The sequence below is a fragment of the Vicugna pacos genome, chromosome 3 (assembly GCF_048564905.1).
Source record: "Vicugna pacos chromosome 3, VicPac4, whole genome shotgun sequence".
NCBI lineage: Eukaryota > Metazoa > Chordata > Mammalia > Artiodactyla > Camelidae > Vicugna > Vicugna pacos.
Window position 1 is genome coordinate 9,780,544 of NC_132989.1, and position 18,913 is coordinate 9,799,456.

The following is an 18,913-nucleotide window of genomic DNA, read 5'->3' on the forward strand; positions in this document are numbered from 1 at the left end:
CCATTCCAGAGTTCAAAGTGGTGCTGATGGTCACAAAGACTAAGCCTCACTGGATGCAGGGATCTTCATAAAGTGACAGCCTGTGCTTAAATGCCTCCCTTGACAGAGATCTCACTATCCTTTCAAGTAGCCCTTGTAAGTTCGACAATTCTAATTGTTATCAACTCACTCGTTTAATAAACATAAAAGAGCCTCACAGGGAAGTAAGGTGTGAACATGCCAGCCAAGAGCTTGCAGGCTAACGGGAGGGATGAACTAGTTAAACAGCGATTACAGCAGAGCGAGATAAAACAGAAAAAATAATGGCCAATATTAAGTGATATGCCGGTCCCCTTTAAAGTAAGGAAGCTTTCCCCAACCCCTGCTGTTGGCAGGAATTAGCTTTATGCTAGCACTGCCAATTAGGTGCCGACACAGATCTAAATGAATGTGTCACTTCCATGAAATTCTCCAACCAAAACAAATTTTGCAATTAAACACAAACAAAGCCACCAATGCGTATCAATCAAAATGGGAAACAAATGACTACTGGAAAGAATGACGCTTTGCAAAACTTAACAGGATAAAGCGGTACCGAGGGCTTCTGCACAGCATCCCTAACTCTGCCGTGAACCATGAGACAGCATGACCCCGACTGCTTTTCTCCACTCGAGTTACTGCCCAGCCTTTATTTTGGGACTTTTACTTCAGTTGGCCCTCATGTGGGCGTACTGCATTCTTTAGGAATAAGGCCTGTCTCTGTTTATTTTCATCTTTCAGTCAACAGCCGTTACATCAGTGATAATGCTGCACCAAAGGGACCACAGTGACAGACAAAAATGCAGCTCCTAAAATCATACCCGTGGTTATTAGGTCATCTTCCAGATGGTCCAGAATATAATAATCTCATGGTTTTTAGATAATCATTAAAATATACACGTAAGATCTAAGCATTCCCCAGAGAACTCATGGCCTTTAGGCATCAGTGGAATTCCTTTTGAAAAACCATGTGAGTTCTTACTTAAGGTCAACTGAAATGCTCGATTAAAACGTATCTAAAAGCTACCTTATTCTCAACACTATCTTAGCACCAAAATCAGACCTTAAGATGAGTATGGGTTTTAACATGTGAGCGTGGAATGATTAAGCGAAAAAGTGACTGCGTGAATGATGAATGAATGATTTCCCGTCTACGATGAAATCTACTACCATCTGGGGGTTTAGAAAAGTCCAAGCCAAACCCCAGGGGGAAGTTCTTGTTTGTATCCTTGCAAATTTCCACAGCAGGCTCAGAGCATCAGGTTCCCAACCAAGCAGTGGGCTCCACACTATGAACGGGTCTCAGTCGTCTGACGCAGCTCCTTCCAACTCTGTGGATCAGGGCTGTGTTGTTACAACACGGGAACACACAATGTCATCTCTCACTGGCTTCTCGTACAGCAAGATCAATGAGAAGAGGACAAAAAAAGTCTCACAAGTCTGAAGGAGAGAAGGCCTTTATTTTCCATGAAATCATATTCTGTAAATCAAAGAAACCATTACAAAGTCTTAGAATCCTATTTGCAAGGTCCTCTGATTCTAATCAACTAATTTTATGAGTCTGCTGATTTAACATAATCTGAGTCCATACTGGATCTGTTCCTTTGTCTTTAAGCCTGTGCTCTGTTTCCTGGGCTTAGTCGTGCTAGTTCTGCACCTTTCGTAAAAGAATGTTGCTTATAATCTGAACTCTACAGGACAGCCCGTTCTCAAGGCTCTGACCTTTAAGAGTATAACACTTGCCTGCTGATATAAAGACAAAAAAAAGTTGCAGAAGAGAAAACAACATTTGTCTTGTTGGAGGTTTGCAGGGACACCATGACCTGACCTATGTGGACAGCTGCAAGACAAAGGATTCTGACACCAAGAAGTTTGCAACAAGCAACCACACCCCATCCCCTTATTAGTATAAAAGGAGCCTGAATTCTGACTTAGGGAAGATGGTTCTCCAGGACATTAGTCGGCCACCTTCTTGGTCTGCCGGCTTTCTGAATAAAGTCATTATTCTTTGCCCCAACCCCTCATCTCCTGATTTACTGGCCTGTTGTGTGGTGAGCAGGAGTTTGGACTCAGTAACATTAAGACCAGAGAAGGTGACCTACTTGGGCATGACAGCGGGGCTTGTGGCAGAGCAAGGGCAAGACTGGTGGTCTCTGACCCCTGTGGTGTGAGGAACAGCGAGAAATTCTTGACACACAAGTGTTCAGAAGCTAGAGTTGCTGCCACCACCCCAGGTGCCTTTTCTCTGACATCTGCCCCAACCAAGGGGGGGCCTGACATAACTCAGCTATAAAATGGAAATGACACGTTCAATAAATATTTATGAGGCTGTGGATATGAATATCACACATGATTTTTTCCCCCACACACAGATTGTTAGAACTTGACCGAACACAGTGATTATCTCCACAAGGGGTTCACCATTCTGATGCACAACAGAGCTACCTGGAGAGCTTTTAAAAGCATCTATACTCAGAGCAACTAAATCATCATCTCAAGGTAGGACCCAGGCATCAGAATTTTTAAAAGCTTCCCCAGGTAATCCTAAAGCGTAGATCTAAATCCTAAGGTGTTGCAAACCACTGATCTAGAACAATGTCTCTCAACACTGACTATGCAGCAGAATCCAAAAGAAAAATTCTTTGGGGCAGCACATAGCTCAGTGGTAGAGTGCGTGCTTAGCATGCACAGCATGCAGGAGGCCCTGGGTTCAATCCCAGTACCTCCTCTAAAAATAAATAAGCCTAATTACCACCCTCCCCCCAAAAAAACACAAAAGAAAAATTATTTTCCTTAAATTTGGGGGGGGGGTAATTAGGTTTGTTTATTTTAATGAAGGTACTGGGGATTGAACCCAGGATCTCACACATGTTAGGCATGCACTCTACCACTGAGCTATACCCTCTCCCCACCCAAAAAGAACTCTTAACAAATATAAAATACAATTCTGAGCTCTCCAATGGAACTGGAATCATCACAAAGCTCCCCAGGTCACTCCAAGCATTTGGGACAACTTACCTAAAAAGAATGGCCTTCATGTTTCTCCCCCATAATACAATCGTTTTGAGATAAAAATCTTGAAATGAATTCCAGCATATATAAAACAGCAAAAAAGCAGAGCTCCTCTGCTTAAAGAGGGCTTGGCCACCCTTGAGGCACCTCTGCAGAACCTCTGGACTCCTGGAAACCACTGACTTTGCCTCTCCCAGCCCACGTTTACTGATCAGCCGAGGAGCCGAAAGCCAGGAAGGGGAAGTAGGGACCCTCCAAGTCACACAGGGAATCGGAACCTGAGCAGGGATCAGAATGCAGGTCCTCTGATACACGGTGTCGTGGCCTATTCTGTATGTCATGAAGGCTCTTGTAATCCCCCTGTCCCCTCTGCCTACTTTAGAAGTCACATAAAACAAAACATTCCAGTCTGCAATTCAAGGAAGGAGGGAAGGAAGGAAGGGGGAAGGGAGTGAGCTATTTTATACAAATGATTATACTAAAAAGTGTTGCCAGATCAACAATAACGTAATGGGGACATCTGTTATCAATAATTCTGCTTGGAAAAAGAAAATGTAGATATTCTAGATACATGAATTATTCTAACCAGAAACTGAAACATGCTGAAATAATAACAACAATAAGAGGAAAGACAATCTGCAACCTGTGTTTCTTTTTGGCCCTTCCCAGGTGAAGTTTGCTGTACAGGGTAAAACTGAACTTTCCTGGTCCTGGACGTGGCCCTGGTAGTACGTTAACAGCGTCATACATTTTTGTAAAATCAACTCAAGTAAGATGTTTTAATTGCAATTAGCTAAGACCCTGTGTTTTTCAACCTCCCTTTAGGCTGGGTAGCTCTGGAGGATTTACAAACATTTTGGAGGTCCAACCAAGAGGAAGCTGAATTGGGGTTCACATAGTTTGGGTACAATGGTATATGTTTATACGGTTTGCAGACACTTCCCTGTAGAGTTACATTATCACCAGCTCTCCTGGTGCAGGGCTGTCTTCCAGGAAGTCGTTCACCCTAGGCACCAACTCATCAAGCATGATGTCATGAAGGTACAGGACCCAAGGACACAATGCAATGTTTACATGTCCTATGATGGCCAGCACCAGACATACATGATTACTGGGGCAGTTTGAAAATTTTTTAAGTTACCAGTTACATAAGATTCCAAGTGTAGAATTCAATTCTCGCTGATACTGAGTCAAAACAGAGATTCTCTCCAGTCAGGAATACACTCAATGCAGCATATAAAATAAATGTTCCACAGTTTTTCTTTTACTGGGGGAATCATGGAAAATAGGATTAATTAGAATTCTTGTGTTCTCAGGTCATGTGCACCGTGTGTCTACAATCTGCACGTAAAGTTGCATGCTTTTTTTGCTTCACGACCATCAGTAATTTTTAAAAAACTAAGTATTATTGAAATTGTCATAGGAGACAATTATCCTTCTATTGTTTATACAGAAAATGACATTGTCAAGTAGTTGTCATATGAAGAGGCCATCAAAGGATATACAAACAAAACTGTAGGAAAAATATGTCAGTTAATGATTAACATTATATTTCTGGATTTTATGGTATGCCAGCTTTTAAAACTTTCTCATTCTTAATACATAGTTGTGTCTTTAATTTGAGTATATATTTCTTATTTTTTAGTTTTTTTTCCCTTAAAACAGCCCCACAAATTATTTAAGCTTCAGACCTCACAAAACCTAGAGACTCCTCTGGTCCCTCCCCTAAGGGATGTTAAGTGTACACCCAAACCTCAGTGGAACATCACCCCAAGACATCACGGCTTAGCTGAGTTCAATGCAAGGTCCAATCAGTTACATTGCACTGGGAATGACTTTCAGACTTTTGAAGGTACAAGAACCATCCTGGGAAATAATAGATACACATTCCGAGTCTTCACACCAAGGAATAATTCTGTAAGTCTGGGGTACATCCCAGAAATCTGTATTTTTGACAAGCCCCCAAATTGATTCTGAACATAAAAGGTCTTGAGACCATGTTTCAGGAACACAAATTTACGTCCAATACAGCAAAGCACCCCCAGCCCACCTTTGCCTCTATGTCTGTTATTTCTCCCCAGATTACTCATTTCCCCCATGTCCTAAATATACACCTGATCATCTCTCACAGTTCACTGCATCCCTACCCTGGACCTTTTGTTTCCATCATCCTCTTCCAGCACTATCCTGACTACTATGCTCTTTGCAGCCCTTGGTGTCTCGGTTTTTAAATGTGCTCAAGTCTTTTTGGCATTAAACAAAATCTTAGCTTACATTTATAATCCCCTCTGTATGTTGCCTAATTTTACTCTCACTGATGATCAAGGTTCCTGGTCATCAATGTCCAAGGTCCTTGGCAAACGTTAGGAATCTCATATTCTCATCTGCCTGCTGAAACGGCCCATTCAAAAACCACTAGCGACGTAACTTCAGTGCACTTTTCTCAAGGCCCGTTTTCCTTGGATCTTCTGAAGCTTTGGGTGTTGCCAACTTCTCCCCATCCCCTGGACAGTTTGTCCCCCTTTGGCCTCCGTGCCACGGCATGCCCAGGGCTTCTTTCCTGGGCATGCCTTTGATCACTGTCTTGTCTTTCCAAACTCTCCTCTCGGTGTCTTCCAAGTTCACGTTATGAGTTAGTGTTCTCTCTCTTCCATCGCAGAGACAGTATCTAGTGTCACACTTTCATTTTGAACTTTGACGAGAATTAAACTCAACTTACCACTTTCACTCCAGTTTCCATCTCAAATGGGATCTATCTAAATGTCTTTCATGCACCTACTCCCTGATCAAATAATTACTGATCTTCAGTCAAATTCCATACATGGCGTGAAGAGTCTCAAGATACCACAAGCAAGGAGAATTACCCCTTGCCTTTATGAAGCTCACAGCCTGGGTGGTGGGGGACGATGGAGAGTAAATGCGGAACATGACAAAATGGACTATGTGAGATGCCCACACTGAAACAGACCTGGTGATGTTAAAGGAAGCATTGCCAGGCAGAACGGATTTTATGTAGACTCATCAACAGACAAGTCTCTGACAACGCAACATTTACACTGAGACTTGAAGGACAAGAAAAAGACAGCGAAGTTGAGGGCTGGGGCAAAACTGTGTCTCAGGCAGAGGAAGGACAGCAAAGGGAAGGTCCTCAACACAGATAAGGTCTGTGTTACTGGCTGAGATGAGGGAAGCAGAGATGGGCATGAGGTGGGGCTGAAAAGTTGCTTGGAGTCAGATGGTGCTGGGCCTTGGAGATCATAAAAAGAAGTTCATGGTACTTAAAAGTCAGTGAAAACCCATGGCAGAATTTGAAACAAGGTAGTCATAATCTGATTTATAATACTGTAGCAGTGCCTTGACCACAATAGGTGCAGGATAAATATTTAGTGTTGGATGTGATTAACAATCTTATTTTCCCTTCCCTCTACCAATTATGCATAAAAATACTCCCCAAAATGGAATAATTTAGCAAAAATGAACCTCAACCAGCAAACTATATCCCTAAGAGGCAGCCTTGTGTCTGTAAGGGTGTACCAGGCAGCTGAATTTGAAAACAATATCTTTCTATCCAAATACACCTTCTCCTTGAGAATCACAAGATAGTAGTATCTTCCATCAGTCTTTGGGAACTTCTTTACATTGTCATACATCATATTTTACAGTGATATATGTCATCTCTCTGAACAGATGCCAAAGTCTTCTAAGTATTTGAAACATCTTTGAATTCTAGTATCACCTAAACGATGAGGGCATGTGCATGTATCTATGTAATTACATGTAATTATATATCTGTATGTATAATTATATATATACAATAGGATACACTGGTTCAATAAATGAATAAAAATCAAACGAATGCTAAATAACAAAGCATATCCTCCGGTAATAAGTAAAGAGCTGTAAACGCAGAAGCAAAGGCGTGGAAGCGTACAGAAGCTGCCTCCCTGCCCAAAGGCACACACAACTATACTGATGTTAAGTAGGCTTGACTCCAAAGCATTTCTCTGCTCCTTTCTGAAGCGATTTTCAGTGTTCACCTATTTACAGACAAACCCAAGTGACTTAAAGATGATCTGTTTTTTCACACAAAACACAATAGGATTATATTTCCCAGGGAACAAATGTAGTGAAACTTTCTGCTGCTTTGTCATTAGATAGGGAGGAACTACCGATGGTCAAGGCAATGCCATAATGTAAAAATCACCCATAATCATGGCTAATTCAGTAGTTGCCAAATATAATAGATCTGGAGTTTACAAAGAAGGACATTCTGGCTGGGCCTTTTGGAAGCATGGTTTTGGCTGTAACCTCGTGGTCTCACACATTCAGATGTTCACACCTGAGATCACGTAGTGAAGGGCCAAACCCACAAAGGGACCAGAAAGACCTCCCAGGCAGGGCCACTGCCTTCCCGCTTTTGCACTTCTGTAAAACGGATTGCTTCTAGGAAAATGAAACTTACCATTGGTTCCCAAAAGCTCACTCATGATTGGTCAATTTCTAACACCTCATTTGCATATGGCACGAACTTAATCAAAAACTATAACCGTATAAAAGCCTGTGTAAACCTACAGACGGAGTCCAGAGCTTGGACTGTTAACTCCTCTGGGCCTTTTGGCGTAATAAACCTGAGTCCTCCAACCCTCCGAGTGTCTCTTGGTCTCTCGATGGGATTCAGGTTGCTGTAACAGTAGCATTACAGAATCAAGGCCTTGATTCTATTTTAACGTGACAATCTCGAGGACAAGGTCCATCTTTATGACATGGACTTGTCAAGAACTTCCTCTTAGGCTGTGTGGCCCTGAGTCACTTTCTCCAGTGCACACACCACCAAGACCTCAGAGTCTGCTCCCCATGAAAGTTTTACCAATGGCCTCACAAGTGCCCAACATCAGTCATGGAAGCTGTAAGATCTGCACAAATCCTATGCCCACTGTAAAGTCTTCACAAAGATCCTTGAGCCAAGCCCAGCAAAAAGTGGTACCTGGGCCCTGTAGCTGTGGCTCCTCTAATTAAGGAAGTCACAGTATATGTCCAGCCTAAAGCTCAACTACACTGAGTTTCAAAGTGTTGAATCTCACTACTTGACAAGCCTTGGACATTTTTCCACAGAAACTGGCCATCATACTCAAGGGGTCACACTCACGTTCATTTCCTTTCCTCAATCTGTTAGGTACCAAAGAGTTACTAGAAAATCTTGTGTTTCCCTCCTTCCTACTTTTTACCAGTTGACATAGGATGATGGAAGGTCTTGGGGCAGAAACACACACAGCTGGCCTGCATCCCAAGGCTGAACACATATTCTAGAACAGCACTGTCCAAAGCCATCACTTTCTGTCTGCAGTCAGTGTTTTTGTTTCGGTTGGGTTCTCCTCCAGAAGGACAAATGTTTCATTTCTACTCCCAAAGTAAAAGAGTTATTGAGACAACAGTTATAGTATTTTCATTATCAGTCTGCGGCGCAAGAATGCATTATGTTTTGAGGGATGATTAAAACACAAATCAGTCAACTTTCTCAAGACACATCGATGCTATCTAGTCTCCTGATGATTTTTCTTTGGGGCCTATAAAATTTTATGGGCTGTGATCCACTTTACTAGGAGGGTAGAGCCGAGGACAAGGAGGCACTGGCAGGCACTCTGTCAATGTTTGCTAGACTCTTTCCAACCATCAGGCATCACAGTATCTTGTTCCATGGGGGGATTTATGGGAGTGCTAATGAGTGCAATTATCCACAGAGTTAAATACCGTTGGGGAAAGAAACATGGACAAGCACAGACCTGGTGAAGAAGAAAATCTCCACCCCAAACTATTTTTTCAACAGAAAAAAAGCAAAAACAGAAAAACAACTTTTGACCATCTACATGTGCCAGGTAGCACAGCAGGTCCTAGAGATATACAGGTCTTCAAAAGCATGAGTAGGGAATTTCATCAAGCTGATATTTTAATGGAAGAGATGGACAATAAACAAGTAAATGGATGAAATCATGAGAACTAAAGTTAGGTGGGAGGAAGAAAACAAAGAGGGTTCCACAACAGACAGCAGAGGGTGACGCACACAGGTCATGGAAGACCATTCTGAACAAGCGACAACTAGGTGAGACCTTGAGGCGGAACAAGTTTCCCATCAGAGACATAGCAAGCATGTGGGCCTTAACAGCATACTCCAGTTAAGCAGGATGGGCCAGCAGAGTGAGCACTGAATGAGCTCAGAGGAAAAGGGGAAGTGAAGGGTCTGGAGAGAGAGGCTGTGGACTAACTATACTCCACCTTACAAGTGACAGCAAGAGTAAAGGATCAATATGGCTAGATTAATAATGAAATTAACTTATTCAGAGATAAGACAAGTGATACACATCAAATGAGCTGGTGTTTGTTGACGATGCCACGGCTGCATGTTACAATTTCCAGAACATTTATAAGTCAACATGAACTACATCACTGTTTACAACTGTGACCAGTTTATATAAATAACAGAGAAAACGTTCTTACACAGGTTCATTACAGTTTCTAGAGTTTGTTGTGAATCGGAGTCATTTTGGACTCTCTTGGCATGTAAATGGTTTTCCATTAACCATGTTAATTGTGAGGTCTCAGATTTAAAGCCATCTGCTTTCCAGGATTGTTTTCATTCAGCCACCCATACAAGGCATTAGTCTTGGACTGCTAATGTTTGGCACAATTTTGACAATCATAACAGACTCCTCACTTTTAGCTTTGACATCATGATCAACAGTTATTTTCCCTTGTAAAATGCATCCAGGGAAGTAAATGCTGATGTATGTGAAATGGGCCAGGAATGCCATGTTCTACTTAAACAAATATTTGGATAAATTTAAAATTAGATATTACATCTTTTAGTCTTCTAAGAATTGGAATATATAAGTTCTGAACAATCCTTACTGAAAAAATTAGACAACTGCATGTTTTTAAAAGAGCCATAGAACATACAGTTAAGGAAGTCTCTTTTTCATTCACAAGCCCAGCCTTTCCATAGAGGCAATTATTCCAGCTTTTTTCTTATCCTTATAGAAATATTCAATATATTTACAGGCTTAACTGGATACATACATTCAAGTCATACATACACGCATATTTAAGTTTTTCTTTCTTACACAAAGAAGGGCATATTTTCCACTCTTAACTGTTCCCAATCTAAGTTGGTCCACTTAGCATAGCTTAGTGACAGTCCCACGAAAACATATAGAATTCTGTCTTTTTAAGCTAGTCTTAAATTATATGTATACATGACATTTAACTTAACCAACTCCTTCATAGTGAACATTGAGGCCGTTTCCGATAATTTTCTGATACCAATGCTTATTTAAACAGTAAACATTTATTGGGTATTACAATGTGCTGGCACTAGACATTCAGCCATACGAGACAGAGTTCCCACCTCTTGGACCTTCCATTTTAGTGGAGGAAATGATAAAGCAGATAAACAAACATCTAACTTGTCATACATATTATTGGGAGAAGTCTTACGATTATAAAAGAAAAGTGGGAGAAGGGGACAGGCAGTGACTGGGGAGGCTCCTGTCGGTAAGACAGTCAAGGGAAGTCTCTCTGTAGTGGAGAGATTTGAGGAAAAAACATGAACAAGCAAGAGAGTAAAGCAAGAGGACATCTCGGGGAGCATTCCAGTGAGAGGAACCAGTACCAGCAAATGCAAAGGCCCTGAGGTGGGGGCTCCCCTGGTATGTTTGAGGGACAGTGGAGTTAGATCAGATCAAACAAGAGGGAGAGTGTTTGGAAATAAGCCTTGAAGTGCAGGCAGAAGGGGTGCACATCGGGTCTGACAAGCCACAGTGAAACCATAGGTATGACAGTGATTGTGGCAGTAACTCTCAGATTCTCAGAGAACTGAGGCACAGGAGTGATCGGATTTCACTCTCACTGTTCTCAGGGATCAAACAGCTGCAGGGGCTGAGAATGCCAGTAGATACAGTGAGGTGTCACCTCACACCAGTCAGAATGTTCATCATTCAAAAGTCCTCAAACAGTAAATGCTGGAGAGACTGTGGAGAAAAGGGAACCCTCCTACACTGCTGGTGGGAATGCAGTTTGGTGGAGCCACTGTGGAAAACAGTATGGAGATTCCTCAAAAGACTAGGAATAGACTTACCATAGGACCCAGGAATCCTGTTCCTGGGCATATATCCAGAGGGAACTCTAATTCAAAAAGATACATGCACCCCAATGTTCATAGCAGCACTATATACAATAGCCAAGACATGGAAACAACCTAAATGTCCACTGACAGATGAGTGGATAAAGAAGATGTGGTACATTTATACAATGGAATACCACTCAGCCATAAAAAATGATAAAATAATGCTATTTGCAGCAACATGGATGGACCTGGAGATTGTCATTCTAAGTGAAGTAAGCCAGAAAGAGAAAGAAAAATACAGTATGGTATTACCTATATGTGGCATGTAAAAAAAGGACACAAATTAACTTATTTCCAAACATAAACAGACTCACAGATGTAGAGAACAAACTTATATTTGCCACAGGTGGAAAAGTGGGTATGGTGGAGGGATAAATTAGGAGTGCAGGATTTTCAGACACTAACTACTGTATATAAAATAGATAAATAGCAAGATCCTTCTGTGTAGCACAGAGAACTATATTCAATATCTTGTAATAGCCTATAATGGAAAAGAATAAGAAAAGGATTATATGTGTGTGTGTGTGTGTGTGTTTGTGTGTGTATGTAACTGAATCACTATGCTGTACACCAACTTAAATTTTAAATTCAATTTAAAAAAAGAGAATGCTAGTAGAGAAACCAGGGGTCTGTGACTCCTGCAGTCGCCCAGAGAGACGTGACGGTAGCCCAGATTAGGGTAGAGGTTGAGTGAGAAGATGGCCACTTGCTGTACTTGGAAACTATCTGGAAAGGAGAGCCAAAAGGATCGGATGCTTCCCGAGACACAGGGTGTGTGCGAGTCAAGGGCAGGACTCAAGGAGAATGCCAAGGTTCCGGCAGGAGCAGCTGGGTGAACGGTGGGACCACTTATCAGGATGGGGAGCGCAGGGAGAACAGTAGGCTCGCGGGACAGGAGGCAAATGGATCCACATGCAGAGAGGGTGTGAGAGGGCTCTGTTCAGCCACGCTGACGTTGAAATGCAGAGAAGAATCCACGGGGGTGGCGTCACAAAGGCACTTAGAAATGAATCTGGAATTCAGGGGGAAGACTGGCCTTAGAAATTAAATGTTTAAGTCTTCTGCATCTGAGTATTTTTTAAAGCCCCAGGAATGAAGCATGTCCAAATATTCCTGTTAGAGAAGCCCTGAGAAACTGGATTCCTTGGTCAAGGGTGTGTGTGTGATTATAGATACTATTACTAACGTTCTCCTCCAAAGTGCAATGTGCCTTATCTTTAAATTCAAAATACTTATCTCTGATGAATTAGAAGATATTTTATTACAATTATGAACATTCACTCCCACAGTCCCAGAGATTTAGATGTGTGAGGTGTCAGCTGAGGTAGTTTCAGACAAACATATTTGTGAGACACACAGATATGCTGCTACGAGACATCATCAGCTACATTAGCTCATATGTTCCTGACAACACTCTGGGAGATCAGTATTATTAAAACTGTTTCATAGATTAAGATACTGAGGTCCTAAGAAATGAAGGGAATTATTTAAGGGCTCCTAACTAGTAAGTTTAGGGTCTGGGCTCAGACTCAGGCCCAATTTTCTTTCCATTACACACAGAATGGGGCAAGGAGTTAGCTTTCCCCGAATAAGACGCAAGGTATCCCAAATGACCATTTAGGTGAAACCACAGATCCCTGATTCCATGGCAGTGGCAGGAGGCACTGATGGGAGAGACAGACAACACACATGAAAACTATCTTTGAAACTTACAAGAGAATGGGTGCTATGGGTAAAAAACAAACAAAGACAGGAAAAGGGGCAGCAACAGTGCTAAGGGGTGGAGAGCACGGAGGGTTCACATTTTAAAAGCATTCGAAAGGCTGACTTCATGGAGGAAGTAACATCTGAGCAGACTTGAAGGAACCTTGAGAGTCACAGAAGACTTGGATCTCAGAAAACTCAGACATCATTCTAAATGTGGTCTTGACATCGCAAGTTGAGAACCAGGAAAGAATGTAAACTGAACATCTTGAACAGGAAAAATAATTTCAAATACGGACAGCAAAGTTAATAGTGCCACTATAACATGCAAAGGACACCATGTGTAGCCATTGTGGCCTCATTTGTGACCAGCTTTCTAAATAGAAATGACAGATCCTTTTCAGCAAACCAGCTACCCTGTGTTGTAGAAACCCAGTGCTTCTTAAATCCCCACAAATAATTCTGACCAGAATCAGATGGTGACAACTGTAGTCGAGCCACCACAGCTCTTCTGTGACTTGGGGACCAAGCTGTGCAGTAACATAATAATGAACATGACTCAAACACTTAAGATCAGACAATGTGACCCAAAGGTTGAAGGGAACGTGGATAATACATAACTCAAGTCATTATTTAACAGATGTGAAAACCAGGTTCATGGAGGTGAAGTGACTTCATTAAGGTCAGAAGGTGACTTAGTCTTAAGACCGAAGTCCTCTAACCTGGAAACCAGTATGTTTCCCACAAATTCCAGACTTTGGTCTTCTCAACTTAAACTCCTGTTTGACATCACTTTCATCAACCACCATACATATGCCTTTTGAACAATACCCAAAGGCGAATCACAACAAAGCCATGTTTCCTAACACAAAGAATGTAAAACTCATGAGAAATATTTGCATAATGGTTACCATGAGCCAGACACTGTTCTAAACGCTATACTGAGCTTACTGAATCCTCACAGACATATAATTATGAAGCAGGCGCTGTAACCATCCCAATTTTACAGTTGAGGCAATTGAGAAACAGAGAGGTTAAGTAACCTAGCCAAGGTCACTCAGCTTGTTAAAGACACAGCAGGAATTTGAACCGAGTGTGCCTGGCTGAAAAATGTATTCTAATTCTTGTGTTAAATGCTTCCAGATGTGTGTGCATACTTGCTCAGAACAGTGTGATGACTAATTAAAAACGTTTTGGTAACTAGTTTAGCTAGAATTTCTCAACATGGATATTACTTTAAGGAAATTCTTCATATCCTTTTTGAGCAACTACTGTATTTCAGTCATGGTGGTGCATGTTACTCTAAGTGCAGGCATTTTTCCCCCCAGGCAATAAGCCATCCTGGACATGTCTCTGAAACCCATAAATTTTTACAGCATCATGAAAAACAGCTACAACAAATTAGGCACATCTTTCTGTAGTGATTCAACAGTTCCATAAAATTAGCATTGATCCAGTAGATTCTCCCTTGACAACTGGCTTTGGCAAAGAGCTTTAGCTATTACCTGTGTTCTCAAATGCCTGCTGTGAAATCTGTGGTTGGAAAGGACAATCTCTTCATCTCATTTTTAGTCATGTCATTTCTTTTTTTTTTTTTAAACCAAAGTGTCCAGAAACAAGCAGGATAAAAACAATAGCTACAAGTTATCATGCACTCTGCTAAGCACCTGGCACATCTTCACATATGTCTGTATGTGCACATGCACCCATGCATATATGCGTTCTGAGGTGTAACTTACTCCCAGTGAAAGACACTGATATTAACTGTGTAGCTCGAGTTACACAAAGCTGTACATCTGTGTAAAGCATATTCAATCAAGATAGGGAACACGGTACACCAGAAATTAACACAACAGTGTAAATCCATGACACTAGAATAAAAAAATATGAAAAAAAAAAAGGGAATGTTTCCATCACCCTAGAAAGTTCCCTCATGCCCCTTCCTACTCAATTCCCAGCCCCAGGGCAGTGACTGTTCTGGTTTCTATCACATTTAAAACTTTTAATCCCATGTACAATTCTACGAGGTGGTGATTCCAAGGAATGTGTAACTCTGAGACCTGTGCTCTTGGTCACCACACTGCTGCACTGCATTTCTTCATAGAAGATACTTACTTCGCCCGTCACAACAGTGCCCTGCGAGGGAACTAAGTTACAATGTCCTAACGTCTCTCTTAATGGTATATATGGACCACACTGAGAAGAATCAAAAACACGGTCACTCAAGTCAGTCACTTTCTATATTCTGCGGTTCAGATGAGAAACCCTACTGAGAACTTACTGATGTCAGATCAGGTAGGTGAGGTCAGTAAATGAAGTGGATACATGCCCTTTCCGAGGACCAGGCACTGGCCAGAACCCCCACCCCGACCCCAGCGAACAGCTACATGGTGAGAAATCAGGCCAGGGATGCCCTTCTTCAGCTTTTTCTAGATAACCTAGATAATCTGAATTTGTACCTATCATCTCACTATACATAAGTGCTTTGTAAGTAACTCAGTTTTTTAAAAAACACTTCACGAGTCAAAATGTGTCCACAGGTCAGCCCTTGGGGTTGCCAGTTTGTGACCTACTGTTTGCTTCCTCGGCCTCGGAAACACCTTCGTCAGCAACAGAAGGGAGGCCAAGAAGCTCTGAAGGTCACAGCCAGCCTAGGAGGTGATGTTTGTCATTACACGGTAACAATTCTGCTGTCCAGACTCTGGTCTGTCTGACACTCCTGCCCATTGAGGGAAGCAGATGACTTTGGTAAACATCCCAATCAAACAGGAGAGAAAAGAGAAACTGGCAACAGAGTAAAAACATAGAGGGAAAGAGCCAGGAAGAGGACAGAGCACGAGAGAGGAGAGAGGACGATGACACGTGAGAGCAGGAAAGAAAGGGCAGTGAGGCCCTGCTCCTCGCCACCTCTAGGCTTTAAGCATCTTCTTTTGCTGACGACGCTGGCGCAGGACCACACACTGTTCAGAGTTGGGACAACAGTGAAGGAGTTGCCTGGAGAAGGGAGCTCCCGGGATGCTTATGTACTTTTGAGTTCCATGAACAGTTTCAGTGCTTAAATGTTTTGATTCTGGGAAATAGCTGCAGGGTTTCTGGGAATTCCGAAATGTATTATCTGGAAGTCAGGGAGCTCACAAGGGAGTCCGGTCCCAGCACCCCGGTGAGGAAATGTGGTCCCAGCATGGAGGGAGTTTCCAATCCCCGACAATGGAGGTCCTATCAGAAAACTGTGCTTGCTTTACTAGGGACCACAGTGTTATCGGTTAAAAAGAAGAATAAAGCCACGGCTTCCATATCCACCTACACACCTGGGGTTCCACTAGGACAACCATCAGCAAAGATTTCGTACAACCTTATGGGATGTACACACTCAGTGAACTGCGGTGACACAGTCCTCCCCCACTGCAGACCTGTCCGGCGTGCACATCAGGCCACAGTTTCCTTTATATAAATAAAGGTGATTCCCATTTGGCAAAAGGAATTTGAAACAATAAGAAAGACAATTGCCTTTCTGTGCGGCAGCAAAGGTGAAAGAAAAAGGATCATGGAATCTGCAGAGAAATGAAGGCAACATAGAAAAAGGAACCTGGATCACTCAGGGTGAAACATTCTCTTCTCCGCTGACTGTCTCAATGCTTCATTTTTTTCCTTTTGATCCGCCCAGTTCATTCCTTGTCAGTTTGCCTCATGCTGTCTGAGTTAATATTAAGTATACACAGCAAGATACTTCAGTCCTTACGGTGTGCAAGGCTCCACGCTGAGTGTCTCCTAGCACAGTCTCACAGCACACTACGAGGCAGATGCCCCCACATCCAATGTAAAGATGGTAAAACTGTGGCTGATGCAGAGGATGTAACTTGTCCAAGGTCACACAGCCAGGGTCATGGTCCAGGTCTGTGTGCCTCGGCGCCTGGGCTCACTTCACTATATAATCATTTTCCTTCTGCCCCAAGACCCTTCCACCTCCCTCTCTGGTTTCTTCTTGTGCTGCTCCGCCCTGACAACATCCTCCTCCCCTTCAGGTAACAGACACATGGTGTCCTGTACATGGAACATCCACTTGTCAGATGACATAACTGAGTTCAGGGACCAATATTTTCGTCAGGAGGAGGTGACCTGGGATGTTTTCAGAGCAGCGTAAAGAAAAGAGTGTAGGAAAAGATGAGGGATAGATGAAATAACTCAAGACATTCATAAAGAAATAGGAGAGCTTTAGAATGACAGAAACCATAGAATGGGAGAAAGAGGCAACAGCTTATAGCCGTCTGATCCCATTTCACAGATGGGAAGACTGGCATTCAGCTCTTAGTGGACTCAGGTCCTATCCCATGATTTCTGACCACCTCTAACTTTACCCCCTTTCTTCACCTCACTTCTGCACCAAGTACCCCTACCACCTTCATATGTGACTAAAGAGAGTGCGACCATGGCCAAGGGTTACAAAGAGATGCAAATCTGGCCCAGGCTAAGGAGGCTTGAGATAAAAACACCCCAAGCTGCCTCACATTGCAGTGAGGTTCTCCACTGCCGTCACATCTGCTGACATCTGTCAGCGATGCTATAAATGGCATTCTTATGGTGGATGCTAATTTAGCCACAAGTGTTAAACAAACTCAGTTCTCTGGATCAGTGTCTGGCTGGCTTCCAGAGAAGCACTTGGGGAGCTTTTAAAAGTAGAAGGATTCCCCAACTCTAATCTCAGAAATTCTGATTCAGAATGCTTTGAGAAACCATGGAACCAGGTGATTTCTGAGGGACCTTCTAACTATAAGACTCTATTTTGTCCCTTTCTCTAGCATGGCTTCTGAAGTATCACTCAGCTGTCATTACTAAGCCAACACAGGTCACAAGTAGTCCACACCAGACTCAGAGTCAAGGAGAAAGAAACACTGCCATTGTCTCCAAATGCCTGCATTCTTCAGGTGGGTAATGTGTCTTTTATGGTCTCAGTGTTCACTCCTTGAAAACAGAAGAAATGGACTGTTAGAACTTATTCCACACACAGAGGGTGACACGTGACTGGTCTCCACCCATCGTGGTAAAGTAACTGCACGGGGCCAGTAGGCATATGACCCAGCGCTGGGTGTGTACTCAGACATGAGGGGAAGTCTGTGTGGGAGGGGATCCCTTCCTGATAAAAGGAGCAAAGGCTCACGAGGAGGAGTATTCTCCTCCTTCATGTCCACCCAACTCTGTCCTCGCTTGAACACAACACATGGAGATGAGCGTGGAAAGTTGAGCTCAAGAGCTAAGGACAGTGGAGCAGAAAGGGATCTTTTGTGTCTGGGGACACTGCTCAGCTGCGACATCAGTCCTGGACAGTCCAGGTGTGGTCCACATGTGTGTGCATGAAAGTAAGGCCTTACACAGTCACACTTCTATGAGCAGGGTTTTTGTTACTTGCAGCCAAATGCAATCTTCACTGATGCAGCACTGGAACTCTCTTTTCAAATGAAATATCCTGAAAAAATCCCAATATATGAAACAGATGAAAGTGGCTGGCGATGTAGAAAAGTGGACAAAGTGTTTCCAGGGCCATTCCTCCCTAGATCCCTGCAGGGGTTCTTCCATGGAACCAGAACTGGCCAAAATCAGTACGTCTTAAGGGAGAGTCTCCAAAACACCAGGGACCCTCAGATCTTCTCAGGGCCTCTCAGCGTTCTCTGCCAAGTTTTTTCTTGTATTTCTCCTTTTTTCCCTTCTGAAGTCCTTATTTTATTTACACAAATTTTGTCCTAGGATTCATATATCCAACTCATGACCAATGGCTACCACCCCACAGTGCTGGGGTCTGCATTTGTCTTCAGCGTCCAATCATGTTGGCAACAACTGATTTGATTCAAATTGTTAACAACAGAGGAAGGAGCAGAGTGTGATATAACATAAAATGGCACCTTCCTTGAAGAAGCAGATCAAAGACATCATGGCATGCAAATTAAGGGAGATTAGAAGAGAAAAAAGTCACGGAATAATCAGTGTGTGTTCAGGATATCAGAGTATGAG

General features: G+C 42.6%; 1 protein-coding gene and 1 non-coding gene across 10 annotated transcripts in view; both read right to left on the minus strand.

Annotated features, from left to right (window-relative positions):
- SGCD (sarcoglycan delta) overlaps positions 1–18,913 on the minus strand; it is a 1,022,496-nt gene that overhangs the window by 349,350 nt on the left and 654,233 nt on the right. The gene's annotated exons all lie outside the window — the stretch shown is intronic.
- On the minus strand, positions 2,852–2,923 carry TRNAV-AAC (transfer RNA valine (anticodon AAC)). Its single transcript has one exon. It is a non-coding gene; the product is annotated as a tRNA-Val (tRNA).